Source organism: Falco biarmicus, chromosome 7, assembly GCF_023638135.1.
Source record: "Falco biarmicus isolate bFalBia1 chromosome 7, bFalBia1.pri, whole genome shotgun sequence".
NCBI classification, from domain to species: Eukaryota; Metazoa; Chordata; class Aves; order Falconiformes; family Falconidae; genus Falco; species Falco biarmicus.
In genome coordinates, this window is record NC_079294.1 from 40849374 (window position 1) to 40870285 (window position 20912).

The following is a 20912-nucleotide window of genomic DNA, read 5'->3' on the forward strand; positions in this document are numbered from 1 at the left end:
AGTCCCTCCACCTTGTTGCTTCTCACCTTTTAATTCAAGCCAACATTCAGGCTAGCAATCTTGCTGCATATGAAAAGTAACTCCCCAAACTTGGTTTGCGGGGGTCAAATGGTCAAAAGCTTAGTGTAATATATTACAGAAGGTTTTTTTTATTTATTTATAGCCTCCTTCTCTACACTTCGGGTGCAGCCAGACTCTGTTTCTACAGGTTTAGTTTCTAGCGCCTTCGTACTTTTTTTTCCTCCAGAGTGCAGAGGGCCAGAAACATTTCCCCCCCTGGAAAAACGTGACATTGACTGTGCTCCAGTGGTTGAGACTCCTGCCCATGCTCATGAACATCCATAAAACCTGAAATAAAATAGGTAAGGAGCCTCTTGGGTGTTCTTATGGCGTAGACTGAGGAAATTTAGGGGCAGGACACCGAAGAGGCCGTTCCCCTCCAGGTATCCAGGTGCTATCATAGTCCGGCATCCCGTACTTTTCTGGGTCATTTCCTCAGCTCCTCATGGCAGCCTGGAGCCCTCCAGCCCAAATCAGTTCCCAGTGTCCCCTGGCTGGGTCTTGTTATGCTTTACTGCGTTTGTTGATGGATGGATGGATGGATGGATGGATGGGTGGATGTCTTCAGTGCAGGCAGCATGTGCCAGCCATTGGAGGCATTAACCCCTCGTAGCCATGCTCCGCAGCTCCCTCCGTGCACAGCTGGAAACCCTCTTAGAAAAGTTGTTAAAAGTAAGTGAAAGCCAGGCTACCCTGGAGCAAAGACAGCTTCCTCAGAAACAACATTTGATTTGCAACCCCTCCCTTCCCTGAGCGCTGCTCAAAGCAGCCCTGTGTTATAGGTAAGGATGTGGCTGAGCAGCTATTGAAAATATGTAAAGCTGTAGAAAATAAATGGGCTAGATCTGCAATAACTCTCAGTGCTGCTGCTGGCCTCTTGAAACAGCCATTTCATCACTGCACACTGCCGTGTGTCTCCTTACATTTACATACACGGTACACACTTTTCATGGAGCACAGGGAGCGGCTGGGGTGAAAAAGAAGCCCTGGGCAGCCAGGATGTGAAACAGACAGCTTGCAGTGAAGGTAGAATACATGAAATGGGAGGAAAAATCATTTCTCAAATAAAACTTGCCTTGCAGGCATGGGCAGGGTGTTTACGCAGGTTGTGGCACTAGGGAGAGCTAGTCTGTGCCCACCACAGCCCTGTCCCCACTCACGTGAGGCTCTGTGGCATCCATCTGTGCACGGCTGCGTGCCCTGCATAAGTGCAGCCCTGTACTCGTGCAATGTGTAAATGTATCCCAATACTTCGATCAGTCTGTTCTTGCTCAGCTTGCTGGCCTTGCCAGACAGATGGATGAAGAACTGGACAATAAGAAGGAAAGGGGAAAGACTCGTTTTCACCACGCTTGGACAAGTGCCTCTGTACAGCCCTGTGCTATATCTCTGCAGTCCTATCCTAACTGGCTGAATTTAATCTGTCTCAGCACTGTCGCCCTGGTGCTGCCCACTACTGCTCCAGAAGAGCAGCTTTGAGGCTGAGCATCTTCTCTGTGTGCCCAGGAGCTCACAGCTGCCTCCTGAGAGAGCCACAAGAAGGAACCTTTGAGAAAGGGGAAATGTCTTTACTTAACACACTTTCTCTCTTCCAGGCTTTTCGTACTGTGTGGTGGGTTTGGGATAGGTTTTTCTCCTCTTGCTGGTAGCCCACTTCAAAGAATCATAGAATATCTGAAGTTGGAAGGGACTCATAAGGATCACCAAGTCTAACACCCTGCTCCTCACAGGATTACCTGAAACTAAATGATGTGACTAAGAGCACGGTCCGGATGCTCCTGGAACTTTGACAGGGTTGGTACTGTGACCACTTCCCTGAGAAGCCTGTTCCAGTGATTGATGATCCTCTCAGTGAAGAATCTTTTCCTAATATCCAGTCTGTCCACTTGTCCCCTGCTCTCTGCACTGATTTGGGAAGGTGGTGTCTTCTCCCCTTCCAGCTCTGTGCAGCTTGAGCTTTAGCAACTTTTCTCTACTTGGCCCCACAATAGCACCTCAGACTTTTTGCTTTCCCCATTAGGAGGTAGGAAATGCAGTTTTTTCCTGCCTGCTTCCCTCCTCACTTTCATTTCATGCTCTGCAGGGTTTCCATATGTTCACCGCCAATGTCTCAGCTCAGCTTGGCCCATAGGCACAAAAGCTTCCCACCATGCAAGCTGCAGATATGCATGATGACCTTCAAAGATGTGGTGAATCCTCCAGTCTGTGTCCTCCCTGCTTGGGAGGCTTTGAAGAGGGCAGACACTGAAGAGGCACTGGGCTGCTGGCCAGACTGCACTTCACCATCTGAAGCATTGCAAGGCAAACTTTCTGGTGGATCACAATTCTGGCTGTGTGAAGGTGCCATTTTCCCCATAATAATGATGTTTCCTGCTGGATAATGCAAAATAATTTTGTATGACAGTATGTGTTGTCCTGGGTCCTTCCCATGAGATTGGCCTGTGGTGGTTATTGATCCTACAGAGCAAGGGCAATCAGGAGAGAGCCAACAGAGCTGGAGAGTCATTGCCTGGAAAAGTGGAGAGGGACAAGTGGCGGAGCATGAGTAGGGACCAGGGCAATAGACATTTCCCTCCACTCTTCCCCAGATTCCCAAGCAATGTCCTAAACTCTTGGAGGATGGGCAGAAGCAGGAGTATGAGGTGGGCATATTGGCCTTTCTGGACCTGTTTGGTTCGAGACACAAGGTCCAGGTCTGGAGGCACCTGATGTCTTTTCCTTGGAGGAGGAACTCTCTTATCCAAGGCCACACATAACTCCTCATGGCTTCATTAGGATTTTGGACAACTCCTGAAATGGCAATACAAAGCCTAACGCCTGTTGCTGTACCCTGTCACACACATCACTGTATCTGTTCAGTCCTCCAGCGTGCCCTAGGAGACCCTCTCCTCTCGCTGACATACCACTAGCCTTGTCTGCACATGCCTGCATCAATTCAAACTCTCATGTCATGTCAGTCATGCCTAAATCCTTTGAGATCTCTCCCTGCCTTTCTCAAAGGCATACAAAATTATTTTGCAAGTGGCAAAACCACCTCCAGCTTCCCATGGCACTTCGCTGCAGAAACTCCCTGCTCAGGCAAGAAGGCAAACCTGTGTGGTAAAGTTATTTCCAGCTCATTGACGATCTTCTGCAGGACAGGAAATTCTTCTTTATCAGCAGAAGAAGTAAAAGTTATCGAGCACAGCAAGTGCAGAAACAATCTGTTATCTGGGGAGGTATGGACCCTCACTGAAGGCAGGTGTAGCAACGGTACTGGGTAGGGTGAAAAGCACACAGAACTGTAAACAAGTACACCTTGATTTACCTCCAACCATAGCCAGGAGAAAATGCCTGGGGAAAAGTAGCAGGACAAAACTTGCATATAGTGATAACCCTCCAGTAACTCTTCCACTGCTCTGCAATGCAGAGTTCACAGGTCAAAGTTAGTATCTGTTTTTAATAGACTTTGAGGGGCTTTTGTCCTATGAATATGGCTCAAATGTTGCTTAAGCAAAGGAAACTTGCAGCCATTGCTGTGCCCCAGGGTGAGGAGCACCACGGTTAACTCATAATGCGTGATGAGGCAACACTTTCTTGCTGGCCATTTTTGGCTGCTGTTTTTGTCTGCCACTGATAATTTCATGGGCTGAATCTCAGTTTTTGCAATATGTGGAGAAATGAGTAAAACCTACCCGTTCACTTTTCTTGGGTCATTCATGAGCTTCGGTTTCTCCCTTTTCTCCTTTTCTGGGGTTAACAGGGCTGTGTCTCTGTCTCCTGGTACTGAGCAGCTTCTGTACCCCCAAACCTGTTGGTCACCCTCCTCTGTGCCACATCCGGTTCACTGTCACCTTGCTCAGATGATGAAAGGCAAGCAAATTTGATAGTCAAGGTGGAGGCCTGTCATGGTCTTACATAGCTGTCTAGTGAGGATTTCTGGCTTATTCTCTATTCCTGATCAAACATTTCTCTGTTCTCCTCACTAGGGATTTTCTGACAACTACCAACCTCGGTGCTGATGTTTCCATCATGCAGTCTGCTGTAGTTGGCTGTTTCCCCTTGTGGTGTCTCTTACACATGGGTTTAATGCTTTATCTTTGCAGCAGAGCCTTCCCCAAGTCAGTTCCCTGAAATCAACTGCTGAGTGGTCGTTCTTAGCTGGAGTAGGCAACTGGGTCGGATTAGCTGACGTGCCCATCTTCAAATATCATTGGCAAAGGGTCTAGGAGATGGATGGCCAAAATCTTGGTAGTGTCAATGTGAAGTCCCTAGAGCACTGGGTTAACTGCCTGAAAAATCAACTGCATTCGCCGTCCAAAGGTTTTGCAGAAATTGAGTCAAAGATGTAGACAAATGGACAATACCAGAACTAATAGGAGGTTATGTTGGCTCCTGTAGAACTAAGAGAAAATGCTGCCAGCTGGATACAAGAAAGGAAAAGTAATACTGAATAATTTATTTTTTTTAATAAAACACACATATGTTACAAAGTGACTGGATTAAAGCTTTTGGGACTTGGGGAATTTTGTGGAATGCGTGTGAAATTCAAAATGTGTAGTGTGCTGAGTTGAAGATTAGGCTGTTTCCAGCTTTGATATTTCCTAGCTCTCCCTCACCTGCCTTCCAATGGCCTTGGGCACTTTAAGCTGTGTTATCAGATGCGCGCTGGACATGTCTGATGAATGCCAAGATCTCACAGTTTGAGCAGACAGCTACTGCTCTGATCTGAATCACTGCAGCCTTTGAACAGGCTGTGTTTAAGCTGAAAGTGGGTGGTCTGAGTTGTCTGCAGACAGTCTAACTTGAGAGGGATCTTATTCCTGGAGCATATCTAACGCCATATATCAAAAGTTACTTTGATTCTTATCAATATTCTGGAGGCAAAACTTCAAAATATGCCATTAAAACAAAGAGGCATGACTGATCTTCGTAAGAACTCTTGGGAATTTATTGTTCTCCTAAAGTCAAACAACCTAGGAACAGAAAATATATTTTCTGAGTAGATATCTAGGTTAAAGCAACTTCCTCTGGAAAAAAACTTTCAGAAAATCTATTTCTTCAGACCTTCCTGATGTTGCTATCATTGCACTAAGCAGCCTCCTTAAAGCAGTTGAAAATGACCTCCAGCAAGAGACAATTTCTTCAGTAAACAGCCAGCAAACACCCTATTAAAGAAAGTATCCTCATTCCTTAAATGACACGCAAGCTAAAATAATGGGCTTGTGCTGTCTTTGTTTCTTCATGATGTACATTCTGGACCCAAGGGGATTTTCCAGAAACAGGGGAGGGCACGGATGGTCAGAGGGTAGATATGCAGCTATGTAAATCCACAAAGATTGCTGTTATTTTATGCTCGTTTGTACTAGCTGAAGATAATATAACTTCCTGCTCCACCTATATCAGAGATTCATGCTGTGTTTGTAGTACTCTGTGGTCTAAAAATCTCTGTGGAAAAAGGTTTTTTTTATTATATAGAAAGTGCAAGGAAAGGGAAAACTTTGCTGGGAGTTCTGTGCTCTCCTTAACTCTTACATTTTTTGCTCAGGTCAAATTAATACATTATTTAACGTTGGAAATCTTTTAAGGAAAATTCAAGGGCCAGTAGGTTAAAGGCACTATTGTCTAAACTTTTTGTTTGTTTCATTGGAAGGAGAGGTGTAGTCAATGGTGGTACAGAAAATCCCTACAACCGCTTGTTTCAAAAACCCAGGGCTCAGACTGGACATCTACATACCTTTCTGGGTCAGTCGTAAAATATCAGTAGGCCAAAGTCTCCACAACTGCTTCAGAAAGAAACCAACAACTCCCTGATTTCAGCTATATCATTTGGTATTTACATGCGCATGGCAGAGGGCAAAATGTGATTTAGTTGCTCTTCAACTCTGCATATGCTTTTAAGATTTAGTGCTTGAATGATTTTAAGCAGTCATGTGTTGGAGACATGCTTCTTAAAAAAATTATTTTCATTGCGTAATTAATCATAACAAAGTATAACGTAATTTTGCAAGCAGCAAGCACTTTGGTTTTTTCCAGTTTCACATTAATTTTACTGGCCCCAAATCCAGGGCTGTGTTTTTGTATTTGGGCTTTTACTAGGAGCAGAATATCTCCTCCAAAAATGTCGTTAACTTGCTGGCATTATAAGAGTTTTCTCCTCCATAGTTTTGCTGCAAAAGATCTGGTAGATTTATTTAAGCCGAACATACTTTCCTAGTAATATGGTTTTTCTGGTGATGGTATTTCCTAGAGACTGCAGGTTTGTCTCTTTAGTTTACACTGCTTTCTGCCAGTGGGGAAAAGTATATACATCTGTGTCGGTCAACTTGTACAAAGAACAGCTGGTTTAGCCCCTGTAGAGATATTTTCCCCTTGAAGAGGATTGTTTGGTCTTGTCTTTACTGATAAATTTTTTAAAACTTTTTTTCAACCCCAGGGGATCCAGTGCTCATCCAATATCCTGAGGTAAAGACACAAGTGAGGCAGTAAAACTAAAGCACCCTGTGAGATAAATTTGCAGAGGTCAACTTCAAGAGGGAACACAACATTGACCTTGGTGAATTTACTCACAGTAAAACTTAAGTCCTCCATCCTGGCTGTGTTGTTTACCTCAGGAGAGCTGCTGGCCATTAGTTACCTTCCAGTACAAAGAAATATAACTGTTTTTCAGTTGTGAAGACAAGTCTTTGGAGTTCTAACAAAAACTCAGCGTTTGGGTGTATTGTCAGAATTTAAAGTGGAGATTCTGCTGTGTTTAACTCCTGAGAACAGCTTCAGCAGAGATATATTTGGGAGAGCATGTGCTGGATGAGCAAGCCCTCCCTGGCCAAATCTGCTGCTTGCCTGCCCCGCTTCACCATGCTGCCCTGGGCAAGTTCACAGGTGGACCTGGACCTTTAAATCCACTGCCAAACTATTGAATCTTGGCGCATCCAGAAAGACATACCTGATAATCACACCAAAACGACTCTTCTGGAGGGTGTTATTTTGGTACTAGGGTGAATGTTATAGAGGATCTAGGGCATAACATTTAGAGACACAAAGGTGATGGGTGGTACTTGGGGCTTGGGAAAAAAGCCAGGCTTCACCTGGGTCAAACTTAGACTGGTTCTTCTCCAGAGTGGAGGACAGCCACATTCACTTTTTTCTCCTAGCCTTGGAGTTGGTAAAAAGTGGCGCTGCCAACGGTTTTGTATTATCCTGAGTGGTTTCATTTTAAAGCAAGCGTGCATGGCATTTTGCTGCTTTCCTTTGAATTCAGTGGGACGGGACAGGGTCAGTGGGACTGGCACTGAGCTGCTGACGGGGCTGTTAGCACGTCTGTGAGTGCTGGCTGCGGTGCTCAGAGGGAGGACGGAAAGCAAGTGCCGATGGAGATCACTTTAAACAAAAAAAGCAGAGTGGAGACAGGCCAGAAACCACACTGCAAAGGTCCTTGGGGAATGGTAATAATTCCTTTTACTGGCCAAAGGCTACTTCCTGCTGCTCTGTGCAATAACCCCGCTGCACTAACAGGGTCCTCAGGCATCTGAGGAGAAGTGGGTTTGGCACTGGTCATGCTGTGCTCATGAGCAGGTCTAGAAAGGAGACCTGACCTCTGCAAACAGGGGTTTACACAAGCCCCGGCTGCTTTTTTTGCAAATCCTCAGTGGGGCTGCAGCTCTTGGCACCACACCCAGGAATCAGAAACTGGGCTGAACCCCAGGGTATTTGACTCTGACATTAGGCATGATAGGAAGACAGGCTGTTAGCCACAGAAGACCTCTACCCTTCCCGGCCAGTTACCCTGCCAGTGTGAAAATCAAGAAGTGCTCAGCTGTTGTGGTTTGCAAGGCTAATATTTCAAGCCTGAGGAAGCGTTTGTTCCTGAAAAAAATGAACTTTTTAAAAATGAACTTTTGAAAGAATGAGCTTTTCCAAATTATATCAGTTGCTTCCTATAAACCTGGCCTAGAAAGAGTAACTGTTCCCCATGGGAGCCGAGTATCTGAGACGGTTCTGACATTTCCCCACATGCAATGTGCATGTAAGAAGGGCTTTCACCAGGTGGTGTTTGTTCAGATAGATTTCTGGTGACGGCACGGTTATGTATGACCTTTGGGGATGGGGTTGATAAGGAAGGAGCAATTAAAACAAAACTCTGAAAGCAGATATGGAGACCCATCAGAAAGCCAGGGAAACAGATGAAAGAGCATTGACTTCACAGCTCTGAAAAAAAAACACAGAGGGGGGAGGCCTGTGGGCTGCAAGACAGCTGGGAGAGGCTGGTACTCTGGGCAAAGAGATGTGTGTCAGTCCTGGCGTTGCAGCTGCACGTCTGGTAAAAGTACGATTGCATCACTATACATACCTGCATCGCCAGTTTTGTTGCCTTAACAGAAGCAACCCAAAGACATCAAATATGATCAGATCAGAAAGGGCTGTAGTGATTCATTGATGATTTTGAGATGGGGAGGCTTAACAGATGGGAAGTTGGCAGAGGGCAGGCAACGTCCACAAGGCCACCTAGGTAATCTGTGGCAGAGGGGCTTCTCAGGGATGTCTTCAACTCCAATTGAATGTCCTAATTGGTAGAACATCCTTTCACTCTGACAAGGTCTCGAGTTCCTGTTCCTTCTGTACTAGGGCTGCTGCAGGAGCCAAAATGTTCAACTTCATCAATTCCTTATTACATTTTATTTATTTATTTTACATGGTTTGCTATCTCATTATGGGGTGAACCATCTTTGAGTTCTCTCTAAGTGCTGTCCCCTGGGATTTCAGTTCAGACCTTTCCCCTCCCAGGCACCATTCCTCACCTAGTCACTAGCCCAGGGTAATAACCCCCTTGTGTTACCTCTGCTGTGAATTCGGTGGGGTTTGAGTTGGTGAAAAGGTTTTGTGTTGAAGCCTAGGGCATCAACTAATGAGAAGTTACTCAGAAACCACCATGGCTCATAATTCTGCTACCCTCAGTGTCCTGGCTGGGTAGGAGATAAGGGCAAGCTGATCTGCAAGCCAGCCAGAGGCTAATGGGAACAGATAGAGACATTCCTCCTTACCTTCACTCTTCAGAGGTGCTTGGTTGGGTTTCCCTCCTTTTTGTGCAGGTGATGAATTTTTCTTTGTCTGTTCAGTGAGAAACAAAACAGTAGGGTGTTATCTTGGAGGCATCTACCCCTCTTTTGAATGTGGTTAGAACTGGCAAGCTGGTTCAAAAGTTTGAGGGTGGAGAGGAAGCAACAGGCTGTATCCTCATGTAAACCTTGCTTCCTGAGGTAAAAATGGGTCCTATGCCTTCTGCACAAACTCAGCCTGACCTTACTGTGCATCAGGCAGCTAATTGCTTGCAGCGAGTAATGAACTCATCTGTTCATGGCCTGCCCTGACTATGTTGAAGGGAATCCTCCTTTGCTCTCCACCTCTTTTTGCCACCACCACCCACCCAAACCTGCTCTGCCTTCCAGTCTTGGAAGTCTGAGGTCTCCTTTGATCCAAGGCTTAGCTCCGTGAAGAATAACCCACTCCACCTGGGATGTGTCCAGCCATTGTTACATTCTTGACTTTGAAGCTGCCTATTTACAGTGCACTTCTCTGTACCCTTGGTTTTACTCCTCCAAGTCCTTTTAACAGCCCCTTCACAACTGTCTTTACCTCCACTCCAAGCCTTTGACAGCTGAAAACCAAACAGGGAAGGGGAGTCACCTATAATGTTAATAAGATATTCCCCCTCCATCCCATGGGCTGGAGACACTGGCTCTGGGAGAAGGACTTGCTGGCTGTGATGAGGGCTGCTTTCATTTGCCCAGCATCACATCACCTCTTCCCCATGAGGCAAACTGCAGCAAAGAGCTGTGACCCGAGGGCTTACTGCAGCATGGTGGTGCAAAACCAGTACAGCTATCATGCTGATTGGAAATGAGCCCAGGAAAAAAAACCCTGCTTCAAATAGCTCTAAGCTTTAACTCCAGACCAAAAACTGATTAATAAGAGGTTTGGTTTGTTTTTTGGTTTTTTTTTTTTCCTGAATGCATTTATCATCAGCTCATTGCCAGGGCACCTGGGCCTCTAGCAGTGGTAAAACAAGCAATACGTGCCAGATGTTGAGGTATGCAAAAGCTGATCAGGATGATGTGAATGTTGAACTTGAGTATTTCATTATCTACCCAACAACAGTACCGGGACGGTCTTTGCAGAAAGATAACCAATATAGAGGATAACAGTTCATTTGGAGGGCTAGGTGAAACCTCAAAGTGCATGGTGTTTAGCTGTGAATAACTAAATGAATTCTTCATTCCGTTTGGCCTTTGCTCGGGACAAGTGGTTGAGTCTCCCTTCCCCGACCTCACTTAGTGAAAATGTATCTTTAAATAAAGTTATAGGGAGTTCATTAGAGTTGTCTGTCTCTGGACAACTAAAGATTAAGGTGTGCATACATTAGCCGAAGCAAAATACATCAGGCCAAGGAGAGAAAATAAAGCGGGCTGTATTCACTACAGCTGAGTACAATTGTGAGCTGCCACACACCAGTGAATATGGCCCTGGATCTGATTCTGCACAGAAATAATTCAGGAATGAATATGGGATCTATTTGTATGTCAGCCTGTAGGACTATAAGCGTGACTCCCAGCGGAGGTTACTTGGAATGGTGCCCATGAAGCCCCACTGAGATTCCCATTGAGATACATATAGACCATTGTGTATTGCACATTAATGCAGAGTAATTATGTCGTACTGGAAACCTTTCAAGTCAGCATTCATCATTCAGAAATCGTCTTAAACCAGTTTGTGCTGCTCTTGTCGTTGAAAGTGAATTGTGCAAAATTGGCAGCCATAACCACCACTGCAGCGGAGCGTATAAAAGCCCTTTCATTGTAGAGTTAGTGGTTTTACTGTAACTTCCCTGTCTCATCAATGAGCACCATAACTCACTGCAAAAATCTATAAATCCTGGAACATCCTGAGTCTTTGACTTGCTGAGCATGAGCGACTCTAGCCTGAGCTGTGGTGGGATCATTGCTTCATGTCCCAAGTGTACCATCATCAGGCAGACAGCAAGCCAGGATTGAGAGTCCCATGGAAGTTGGTCCAGATTGCATTTTCTGGGTGATACAGCTGTGCTTGCTGGAAGGGAGTAGGGCAGTAGGAGGAACGTCATCCTCAGCAGCAGTTCTCTAGTTTAGGTAATACAGAGGCAAGCAGGCATTTGCAAATATCATGCTGGGCAAATTCTCCAGGGCCTCTGTCACAGCTGCAACATGAAAGAGATGATAATGAATATCTCGTCTGTTCCGTGGCCTTTCAGGCTGTTCCTGAGTTTGCGGCAGGATTACAGTATGCAAAGAGCAAGCCTCCAGCCTCGTGCACCAAATTAGGTGGTAAAAATAATTGTGAAGCAATTTGTGGCTTAGTTTCATTATGTTGTTTTTTTTCTTTCTTTAGGAGCTGCAGACACATGAGAATAGCCTCCAGACTCCTTTGGAAAAAGGTTATAAATAACGAACTTTGAAGATTCTGGTTGGTGAAAATCTTCCAGCTTAATCAGGTTTGAAATCCAGTTACGTATCATTTCAACATTCAGCACACCAATGAAGAAATATCCATCCAGATCGCTAGTGGTGCGAAGGAGCAAAACAAAGGTAAAACCCTCGGAAATTTACAGATAAAACACTGTGCCCACTAAATTCAGTGCTAAAACCTTTATGGATCTCATTACAACCAGATTTTCTCCAGGGTCTGATTTTAGCAGAGCTGCTCACATGCTTACAGCAAGAGTCTTAATAGGCTTTTTCAAACTTGGAGCCTTAACTCATGGTCCCAGCTGCTGGGGGTGGGAAAGATATATTAGTCCAGCTTTTTGCCATGTGGAAGACTGCTCTCTACATGACATTAATTGCTCTCTGCCTAGCTTAATAAGAGTCTGCTTTCAGCAGCCGAATATAACCATGTAATCGGAAGAATTTCTGGTTATTGTTAAAATGTTTTCATGCCTAGAAAATGAGGACTTCTGGAATGTGTCTGATGGCAACACGACATGGGTGTTAGGAGTGAGTGCAAATGTCTGGAGCGCTTAGCTGTGATTTGCTCTGCAGCCACCCATGCCCTGCTCTATGATCAGCTGCAGCCAATGTAGAATTTAATTTCAGATTAAGGAGGCTAAGGCAGCAAGGACTTTTCGTTACAAGTGAGGAAATAGCGTGTCAGTTATGCTGCCTGCTTTCATGTGCTTTGTGTGTGTGAGCACACAAGCATAACTGGCAATCCACCACGACCGGAAAGGAGCAGCTGGGACGTGTCCTGAGCACATGCATGACTCCTGGAGTGAGGGTGAGCTGTCAGACATGTTGCTGCTTTCCCACCGCAGACATGGCACAGAAACAGCATTGGTAATGCCCTTCTTCCCAGGATAATCCCTTGCCAGATGTTCACACCACTGCCTACAGCTACTGCCACAGCATGCCATGCAGGGAAGGACAGTCCAGCCTTTGGGATGCCAGCTTGCACTTTAGGCTGCTGTTACTTTTGGCCATGTCTCTAGCAATCAGCATGCTCTCTGGTCCTGTCCACCCCAGGAGTTTGTCCCATGTGTTTTGCATGGGGAGAGGGCTTCAGGGAAGGTGGATGTCCTTCCAGAGAGGGATTTTCTCCAGGAACCATCTCCCAGATGCCCTCACCTCTTGCAGGATCTGTGCTGGAGAAGGCTGGGCCCAACAAGACACCCTCTCTCCAAAAAAAATTCTCAAACTACTGCTGATAGTTTTAAATTGGGCACTACCTTCTCAGCTAAATTAACTGGTGCTCTGCTGGTTCATCCTGCCTGAACACTCCCTGGCCCCAAAACCCAGACTAGGGTCCACCAGGTCTCACCCGGATCTAATTAGTGACAGAAGAAAATGAAGAAAATACATTTGAGAAGCTGTGTCAGCAAAAGGCATTTTTCAAAGGCTCTTCTGCCTATGGGTGTTCAATGAAGAAGCAGCCTGTGTGTCAGGGGACCTATCTGCAGCCTGTCCCCACTCTAAGCATCACAGTGGGTGGTTCCTATAGCACTCAGCAGCTGAGCTGAGGCAGCAGCAGGGACATGCGTGCTGCAGGCACCCTGTGTGCCAACCAGCCTTGGCTTTACCCATTTATTCTTCAGTAAGTACATCTGAGCCAGGAAAGTTACCATTTTGGCTGCTTCTCCCTTCACCCGTGAGTGTTTTTTTCATCTGGGGCAGCCACCTGTGTGCGGGGCACAAGGGACTCAGTAAGGAGCAAAAAGCACTGGTTTTATTTTTTTTTTTCCATTGCATCCTGCACGTTTCCAAGGGGAGCCCTCTTCCCCTCTGCCAAGGTTCAATGCAGCTCTTATGCACTGGATCCACAAAAAAGCAGTAAATACAACACAGAAGCATGCTTTGTGTGCTCTCCTGCCCGGGAAAAGTGTTGCAGAGCAACTAGAGTTTCAAAGCTTGCTCCGATAGGACATTTCATTCCCCACGGGATTTTGGGCACCGTGAAGCCTAGCTAACTTAGCAAATGTGTTTACTTTTGTGAACCAGAAAGCCATAAGGCAGGAATTCACAGCAACCCAAACTTCTTAGCACAGAACCAATAACATTATGAGCACCTCAGGGCAGCTGTGAACAAGGACTTCTTTTATAGGTGGGAAAGCATAATACAAAGCGATTCTCGGCCACAGGAAAAGGAAGAATCACAGGTAAATGTGCAGTGGGAACTGCAGACTGGATTCTTTCTGAAAAGTTTAATAATTCTGTGTTATTCCGTGAAAGCTTTCCGGTATTATGAGTAATAACCCCCTCCCCCATCCCTACATGTTAAAGTAATTACATTTCAAAATGCAATGGCTGTAGAATGAATCTATGGCTTTTGTTATTTAGCAGGGGGGTTTTGTTTGTTTGTTTCTCTACTCCCATGATGAGTCTAATTGAAATCCAAATGAAATCAGAGGATAAAATAAATGGTAACAAGCTGGGTGCTTCCTCTGGGTCTGCAGCCCCACCAACACACACATTTTGTTCAAAAACTTCTAGGAAACGTAAAGCCAAATTAAAAGTCCTAATACACCAAGATGCTGCAAGAGATGTTTGGCTGTTCCTCAGGAACTAATTCTCCAGATCAGTTCTTTAAGTACAGGGATTTTCCCTCCCAGCCAGCCTAGCACAGTGGCATTGCTAAATGAAATTACACAGGGATCACCAGTGCAAGGAAAAGAAAAATCTACCATTCCCCAAATAAAGGGCTCTAGTGTTTCAGCTTGTCAGACTGGGAGGAAATTCCAGCTTATCAGGGAAATAGCAATGTTAGGCTGTTTTCTGAAGGTTAAGCAACACCAGTGCTACCTTGAATGTAATTAAAGATACATGTAATTGCCTTTTTTTTTTTTTTTTCCCTAGCTGTTTGACCAGAGAGCAGTTTGGATGTAAAGTTGGGTGCTTCCTAGAGAGCAGAAAGACACTGGCAAAAGCCCTGGCACTGCTTCCATTCCCACAGAGAGGGTGAAAGTGGAGGTCAGGTCCGGCAGGACTGATGCTGAGCTCTCAGGAGGGGGAAGCTCTGACCACACAGCCCAGCTGCAAGCCTCGCCTGCTCCCACATTTCTATCTTCTGTTCCCCCCCCGAAGGGTCTGTATTGCCTTGTGCATTAGCATCCATCCCCATCTCATGCTGCTCTACATACCTGCAGCAAAGATCACTGCATTGTGACCAGCCGGTCAGGGGTTCCCCCATGGCACTTTCGGCATTCCCCAGGAGGTTTGGTGCCTGGCAGGTAGCTCCTTTCCCTGTCACAGCACAACCCACCAGTCCCTGTAGCCCTCTCTGTGTTTATGGTGTACTGGGGGAGCTTTTCGTAAACAGTAGCTCCTGATGGATCTGTAATGCTGAACAAGGTGTGTCTCACAGAATGCTTTTGACTAAATAAATGAAATCCAGTTATTTAAATTAATGCAAAAAGACTGCAATGCATACAAGCATATTTTTAAAATGCATGTCATAAAAGGATGCTACAGGAAAAGTAGATACTGAGGGCTAGCTATCAGTTGCTGGGATCCAGCTGATCAATCAATAGATACCAATCCTCATGACAGATCAGAACAGGGCAGAAAATGATGAATAGGTATTTTCACCATCATAGTAATTCCTGTAGTACCTGATGGCTTCCCAGCCTCCCAATTAATTTAGCTTCATGATGTCCTGAGGTGCCAGGTGCTCTGAAGGGGACCAAAGGCACAGCCCTGTCACAGCACTCTCCAAACTAGCCAGCTGCAACAAGGTCTTTTACCACCTCATACCAGCACACTCTTCATGCTAGCCCCTCTGCTGCCTTCTCCTCAGCTCACCTCATCCAGAGCATGTGTTCTCTCTTCTCTTGCTTCTTCCTCTCTCTTCTCTTGCTTCTTCCTCTCTCCTCTTCTTCCTCGGCTGCTCTCTCTTCATTGGCTCTCAACCACTTAACAGAACCAGCCACAGCTGCACCTTATCTACATCAGCCAACCCACCAGCCCACAGTTGTATATTATCAATGCTAATTAACCCAGCTTCATTTCACTACACAGCCCAACATGCCACTTTGGTCTCAGGCTTGAAGCTTCTTCCTTGGCTTAGATCCCTTTAAATCTGACTCCCAGTGTTTGAGGAGGACACCGTAGCCCTGAGACAATGTTTATCTCTGTCTGCATCTGTGTTAGAGGAAAATGAGGCACTTTGGGGATTTTACTGACATTCATTTGCAACAGGAGATTTAAGAAACTTCAGCAGCCCAACATTTGTAGGCAACTGTGTTTCATTTCTTCTACCAGTGCTTCTTGAGCTCAGGGCCTTGCTGGTTTGGCACTATGTTGATGGAAAAACCATACCAAAATTTGCCCCAACCTGAAATAGTGACACCTTCCCAAAGCAGGCTCTTCTAGAACCTGTCCCTGCTGCTGGACAAATATCGGCCTTAACAGGGAACTGTGCCAGAATTAGTTTGAGACCATCCTCCCTTCTTAAGGAGGATATATGTTATATGTACATTTATAAATCAGAGTGTTTATTGTAAAGAGAAAACATCAAAAGGTGCAAACCTTTGAGGGCTGGGTTGCAGGGAAGATGCCAAGGGAGGATGGATCCAGCCCTGTCCCAGACTATCCTGGTCCCTTCTGAGATGCGCTTCACTCCTGGAAGCTGAATGTGCAAGTTAAACAGAACGGCATGAGATGGATTCATCTCATAAAACTACTGGGCACTGAAATGAAGCCCAGCAGGTGAGGTGATTGTGAAAAGGAGTTTAAAATACATTGCCTGTCCCTGCTTTAAAATATACTTTTAGTTGCAAAGTGTTTAGTTTCCTCAACCACTTTCTAGGCCACAATCTGGCTCGTGTTTCCCTGCACCAGGATTTTCCTTTCCAAGTGATTTGGTCATTTTTTCCACTCCAGAAGTTTCTCTGATGGGGAGAGCTTTCCCTTTCTGAAGCTTTTTCCTCTCTGCAGATTAAGCGCGCTTCCAGCCCCTTGTAAATTTGAGGTCTGTGTGTAGAACAATGAACACTCCTAACCAAGATTTAATAAAAGCTAGAAGAGGTCACAGTGGAAGCAAAAGCAGCTGGAACCAGAAAGCTTCCTTGCAACTCTAAATGCTCTCTTAATGCAAAAGATGGTGCTTTTTTTTGGAAATCAACACTGTCATTTCTCTCCTCCTGGTTGCTGTCAAGAATATCCCTGTAAGCACCAGAGTGAGGTGGGTCCCAGCCCTCAGTTGCTGCTGAGAGCGCTGGGCCCAGTATAAGAGCCTGTGATCGATGCTGGGGCTCACCTGAACATCCAGTAGCAGCGATGGCTCTTCACAGGGTTGCAACTTCCCCCAGAAGCATTTAAAAATCCAATATAAAATATCATTAAAATACAAAGAAAAGAGGCTTATTTGGCATGGAGCATCAGTTTCTCTCCCCACAGCTGGCTTCGCGTGGTAGTCTGAAATACTTCTTGTAACATTATGAGATCCAAAGTGATCTTCAAATTGATGACGTCCATTTAAAATTACTTTCAAAAATCCTTTTACAGTAGATGGTAGAATTCTAATACCACCCGCAGACTTCAGCATGTGTCAATGTCCCACACAGCTGTAAAAAAACCTCTCCATCTGGACTTTAAAAGATTTTACTTTAAAAAGATAAAACAGCAAACTCCTGACCGTTAACCAGGAACTGTTTGCAATAGAGATCTATGACAATAAAGAGAGCTCATATTAAATTGCTTCCATCCAATATGTACAACACATTAGATTTGTTAAACTTTGGGAGATTGTGATGTTACTTCTGCTATTAATAGGCAGAAATATAAAAATTCCTAATAAAAGACTACATACACATCAAAAATCAGCTTTTTGTGGCATTTCTCTTTGAAGTTGCTCTGGCTCCATGCCAACGAGTGGTCACAGACCGATCTGCAGCCGCCGTACACGCTTGCCACATTGCTGGACTCTGTCTGCTAACAGAGACAGCTGGACTTGATGCCAAAATTTGAACCAATGTCCTCCTGTCTCACATGCTGTTGTGATTGGAATGGCATTTTGCAGGCCCAAAAGGATTTTTGTTTTGTTTTGTTTCAATTCTATTTCTTGCTTTTCAGAAAATGCGAATTGTTGTGGTCTTAAGTGCAACAGGTGACTGCATTGAGAGCGCTGCAGTTCAGCACCAAGGGATATTGTGTGTCTATGAGGGGAAGGTCACCTTCTAGCACCTTCTTCAGCAGCAGTTCTGCTTATCATCTTCAGAGCCTGCTCTATCTAGGTAGTACTTTGTCCAGGTTTTGATAGCCATCTGCCTCTTGTTTTGTGCAGGTTATCCAAGGATACAAAGCAGGAGAACTTATCCTAAATGTTGGTAGCATCAAAGACGTGGGTTATCTGAGGCATGAGTTGTGAGCATGAGAAATGGTTGATTTAAATCAGGTGTGCAAAACTGTTGAGCAACATGGTAAGCCTCTGTGAAGCTCTGCCTCCTCCTCATCCTCCCACGTCCCAGTGCGTGCAGGCCCTGCCTCTGTTGGAAACTCATATAAATAGCCCAGAACTCAGCCTGTGTGAGGGAGGGGAGAGGGTGAGTCTGCAAGAACATGAAGAAGAAAATGAGGCGTTGATTTTTCTTGGTGTCTTCCACAGGCTGATCTTTGTCTTCATCTTCTATGGAATTATACTCTTATTTATCACCTCCTTGCAAATTTATTGCAAGGTGTATGCAGAGGATGCCCAATATTTTGAGGGATGGATGGACAGACGGATGGACACAAGTAGACACACAACATATCCTCTCCTCTTTATTGTCCCACTTCTTCAATTTTTCTGTACAAACGTGAATGTTCCATCATTTATCACTTCCTTCAATCCTGACAGCTGATGAGAAAGTATTGTTTAGGACTCAAGGTCTTTATTTAGTTTTCTAATCAAATAATTTAAATGTATGAGTTGACACAATAGATGAAGAGCCGTAAGTCCCATTGCTTTCTATTATGTGTGATTCTCCTTTGAGCAAATATATAATCACAGCCCTAAGTTATAATAATTATGTAATATTTCTTGATAGGAGCAATTGGAATCTATTGTGTAGGGAAGTAATTACAGCCTACTGTAGTTCCTTTGTTTCTGAGTGGGTGGCATTTATGGGCAAAAAATTATGCATGCTCAAAAATCTTAATAAAATGTTGGGTTCTCAGAAAGTCTTGGACCTCCTCAGATGCATGGGATTTTTAAGGGATAATAACTTCTCTTTATTTTCTATAATGCAGAAATGTTTATTCAATTAACCAAGAAACATTTAGTTCCAAGGATGATAGAACATCAAGGCAAATGTTTTCCTTACAAAAAAAGGAGAGTTTATAAATTTACAGATTCAAATGAGCCTGATGGGTGTGTGCATGTGTTCCCCTGCATACACACACAAGATATGAGCTGCTTTTAAGCTGACATCTTAAATACTGATTTTTATCCTGCAGCAATTTGATGTTGGATGGTTCTTTTTTGTAATTAAATTGCTGAGAAAACCTTCACAGCAGTGACAGTGCAAAAATTGGCTTACAGGAATAAATTAACAGTAATAGCACAAAAGAAGGAATGTTAAGCAGACTGCTACAACACTGTCTAATTTGCTTTTCCGATCACATCAACAAAGGTCTGGAAATAACCAGATGCATTAATGCTTATCTAGAAACGATAGAAGTTACCATTCTGTAAGATATTCAGTTGGTTTATTAATTACCAGCAGAAACTTGAGATGGGATGTGTGTTGGTTCAACTACTTAACTGCTCACTGGAGAATGTTTTTAAAGGGATTTCCTGTAGAGGAATAGGAGATGTTTGGGAAATATTTTTGAAGCTTGAAGACAAAAATGTTAAGTTTCAGTTCCTGCCATGATCTTTGTAAGTCTTTCATCAGATGTTTAGGGGACTGGTAAAAGATGCAGGAAGTGGGCTGAAGAGAAGAAAAAATCATAAAAGCACAAATATTTATCCCGGAGGCATGGGGTTGCTTTTTATACATAGCAAGCTAAGGGGGTCCCCTTATAGCACGGTGTATTCAATCAATCCTGCACCCATTATGGTCATGTTGGGTGACAAAATTAGTGTTGAGGAAGCTGGAACTGGTGTTTTCCATGTCAGAGGCAGCACTTCCCTCATCTTCAGCCCTGGCAGTGTCTTTTCTCCCTAAAACTTAGTGTTGACTCTGGGGATTAGATGAGACATCTCCCAGCTCGGGGCACGTCTGGTGACAGAGATTTCTTTGTGGGTGTGCTTTCTGCTTGGATTTCATTTGGTCAAATAAAACAGTCCATCTTTAGTGTTTTCCTAAATGTTACCTTGCTTCTTTTTCTGTAATATTACCCTTCTAAAGGATGATTTTCCCCAGATCTGCCCCAGTATAACTTTCTGAAGCAAATTGCATTTCTTGGGGTTCAGGGCATGCAAGAAGACATATTTGGGGTAGCACTGTGGCAGGTCCTCCATCTCCACCCCCATTGTTGACGTCAGAGTGAGAAGGGGCTCATGGGACACCAGTGGCCAGTGTCTGGTATCCCTCTTTCTGTCATCACGTGGTCTGAACCAAGGGCAGTCTTGCCGCAACCATTTTCCAGGGATTTGTGGGGGCATCGCCTCAGAAAAGGGATTATTTGGTGCTAATCTTCAATTCCTACCCTCAATTTCAGTTACAGTAAAGCACAAGAACCCAGCTGGGAGTCTCTTTTATCACTAATATTTAGGCACCAGCACCAGCTGAGAAACTGGCCCATGGCTTCATTTTCTCCTGACACAGAGGCTTAAAAACATCAGCTGCAAAGACACCTTCAGAGCCATCACACGGCTGGTAGCACCAAATATTTCCTGTGCTTAGATCTGCATATGTCGTCTGTCCTCTTCCTATGGAAAGCTTTAAAAGTGGCTTCCTAAGATGAAAAAAAATGTTATTTTCCTCCCGTTGCGTGTAGACCCAGATACTTTTGTTCCTTTTTACCTGTTTTCCTGCTTTCTGACCAATAGGCCAACATTTTAGCTAGTGACCCTTTCCAAAATGTTCTCCCGGCCACTAGAGATTCTCTGATTTACTCTGTCAATTGGCCCAGTAAGAGCAGAAATAGGCGGTGGGTGCCAGCCCTGTGCAGTGCAGATGCACAGGCTAGAGCTCCATGCTCACTTCTGAGTAAATCTTTGCTGGGTACAGACCCATGTGCAGCCCCCCAAAGCGGAAACCTTTTCTCTGTGGCTGAGTTGCACTTCAGACTTCTTCATGTGTAAATTTTATTCTGGATGCCTGCTGCTTAAAAAAACCCCCGATGGCTTGATAGCAACACCCACCCTCTTCCACATATTTTGACTAATTGCCTCAAAACATCCTGTGTTAGATTCAAGCTATGTTT

General features: G+C 44.6%; 1 long non-coding RNA gene across 2 annotated transcripts in view; it reads left to right on the plus strand.

The window, feature by feature from the left end:
- The window catches only part of LOC130153251 (uncharacterized), a 48467-nt gene that overhangs the window by 22001 nt on the left and 5554 nt on the right, over window positions 1-20912 (plus strand). For both annotated transcript variants that reach the window (XR_008823289.1, XR_008823290.1), the window contains 2 exons: window positions 248-362; window positions 11461-11657. This is a non-coding gene — a long non-coding RNA (uncharacterized LOC130153251). The remainder of the gene's footprint in view (window positions 1-247; window positions 363-11460; window positions 11658-20912) is intronic.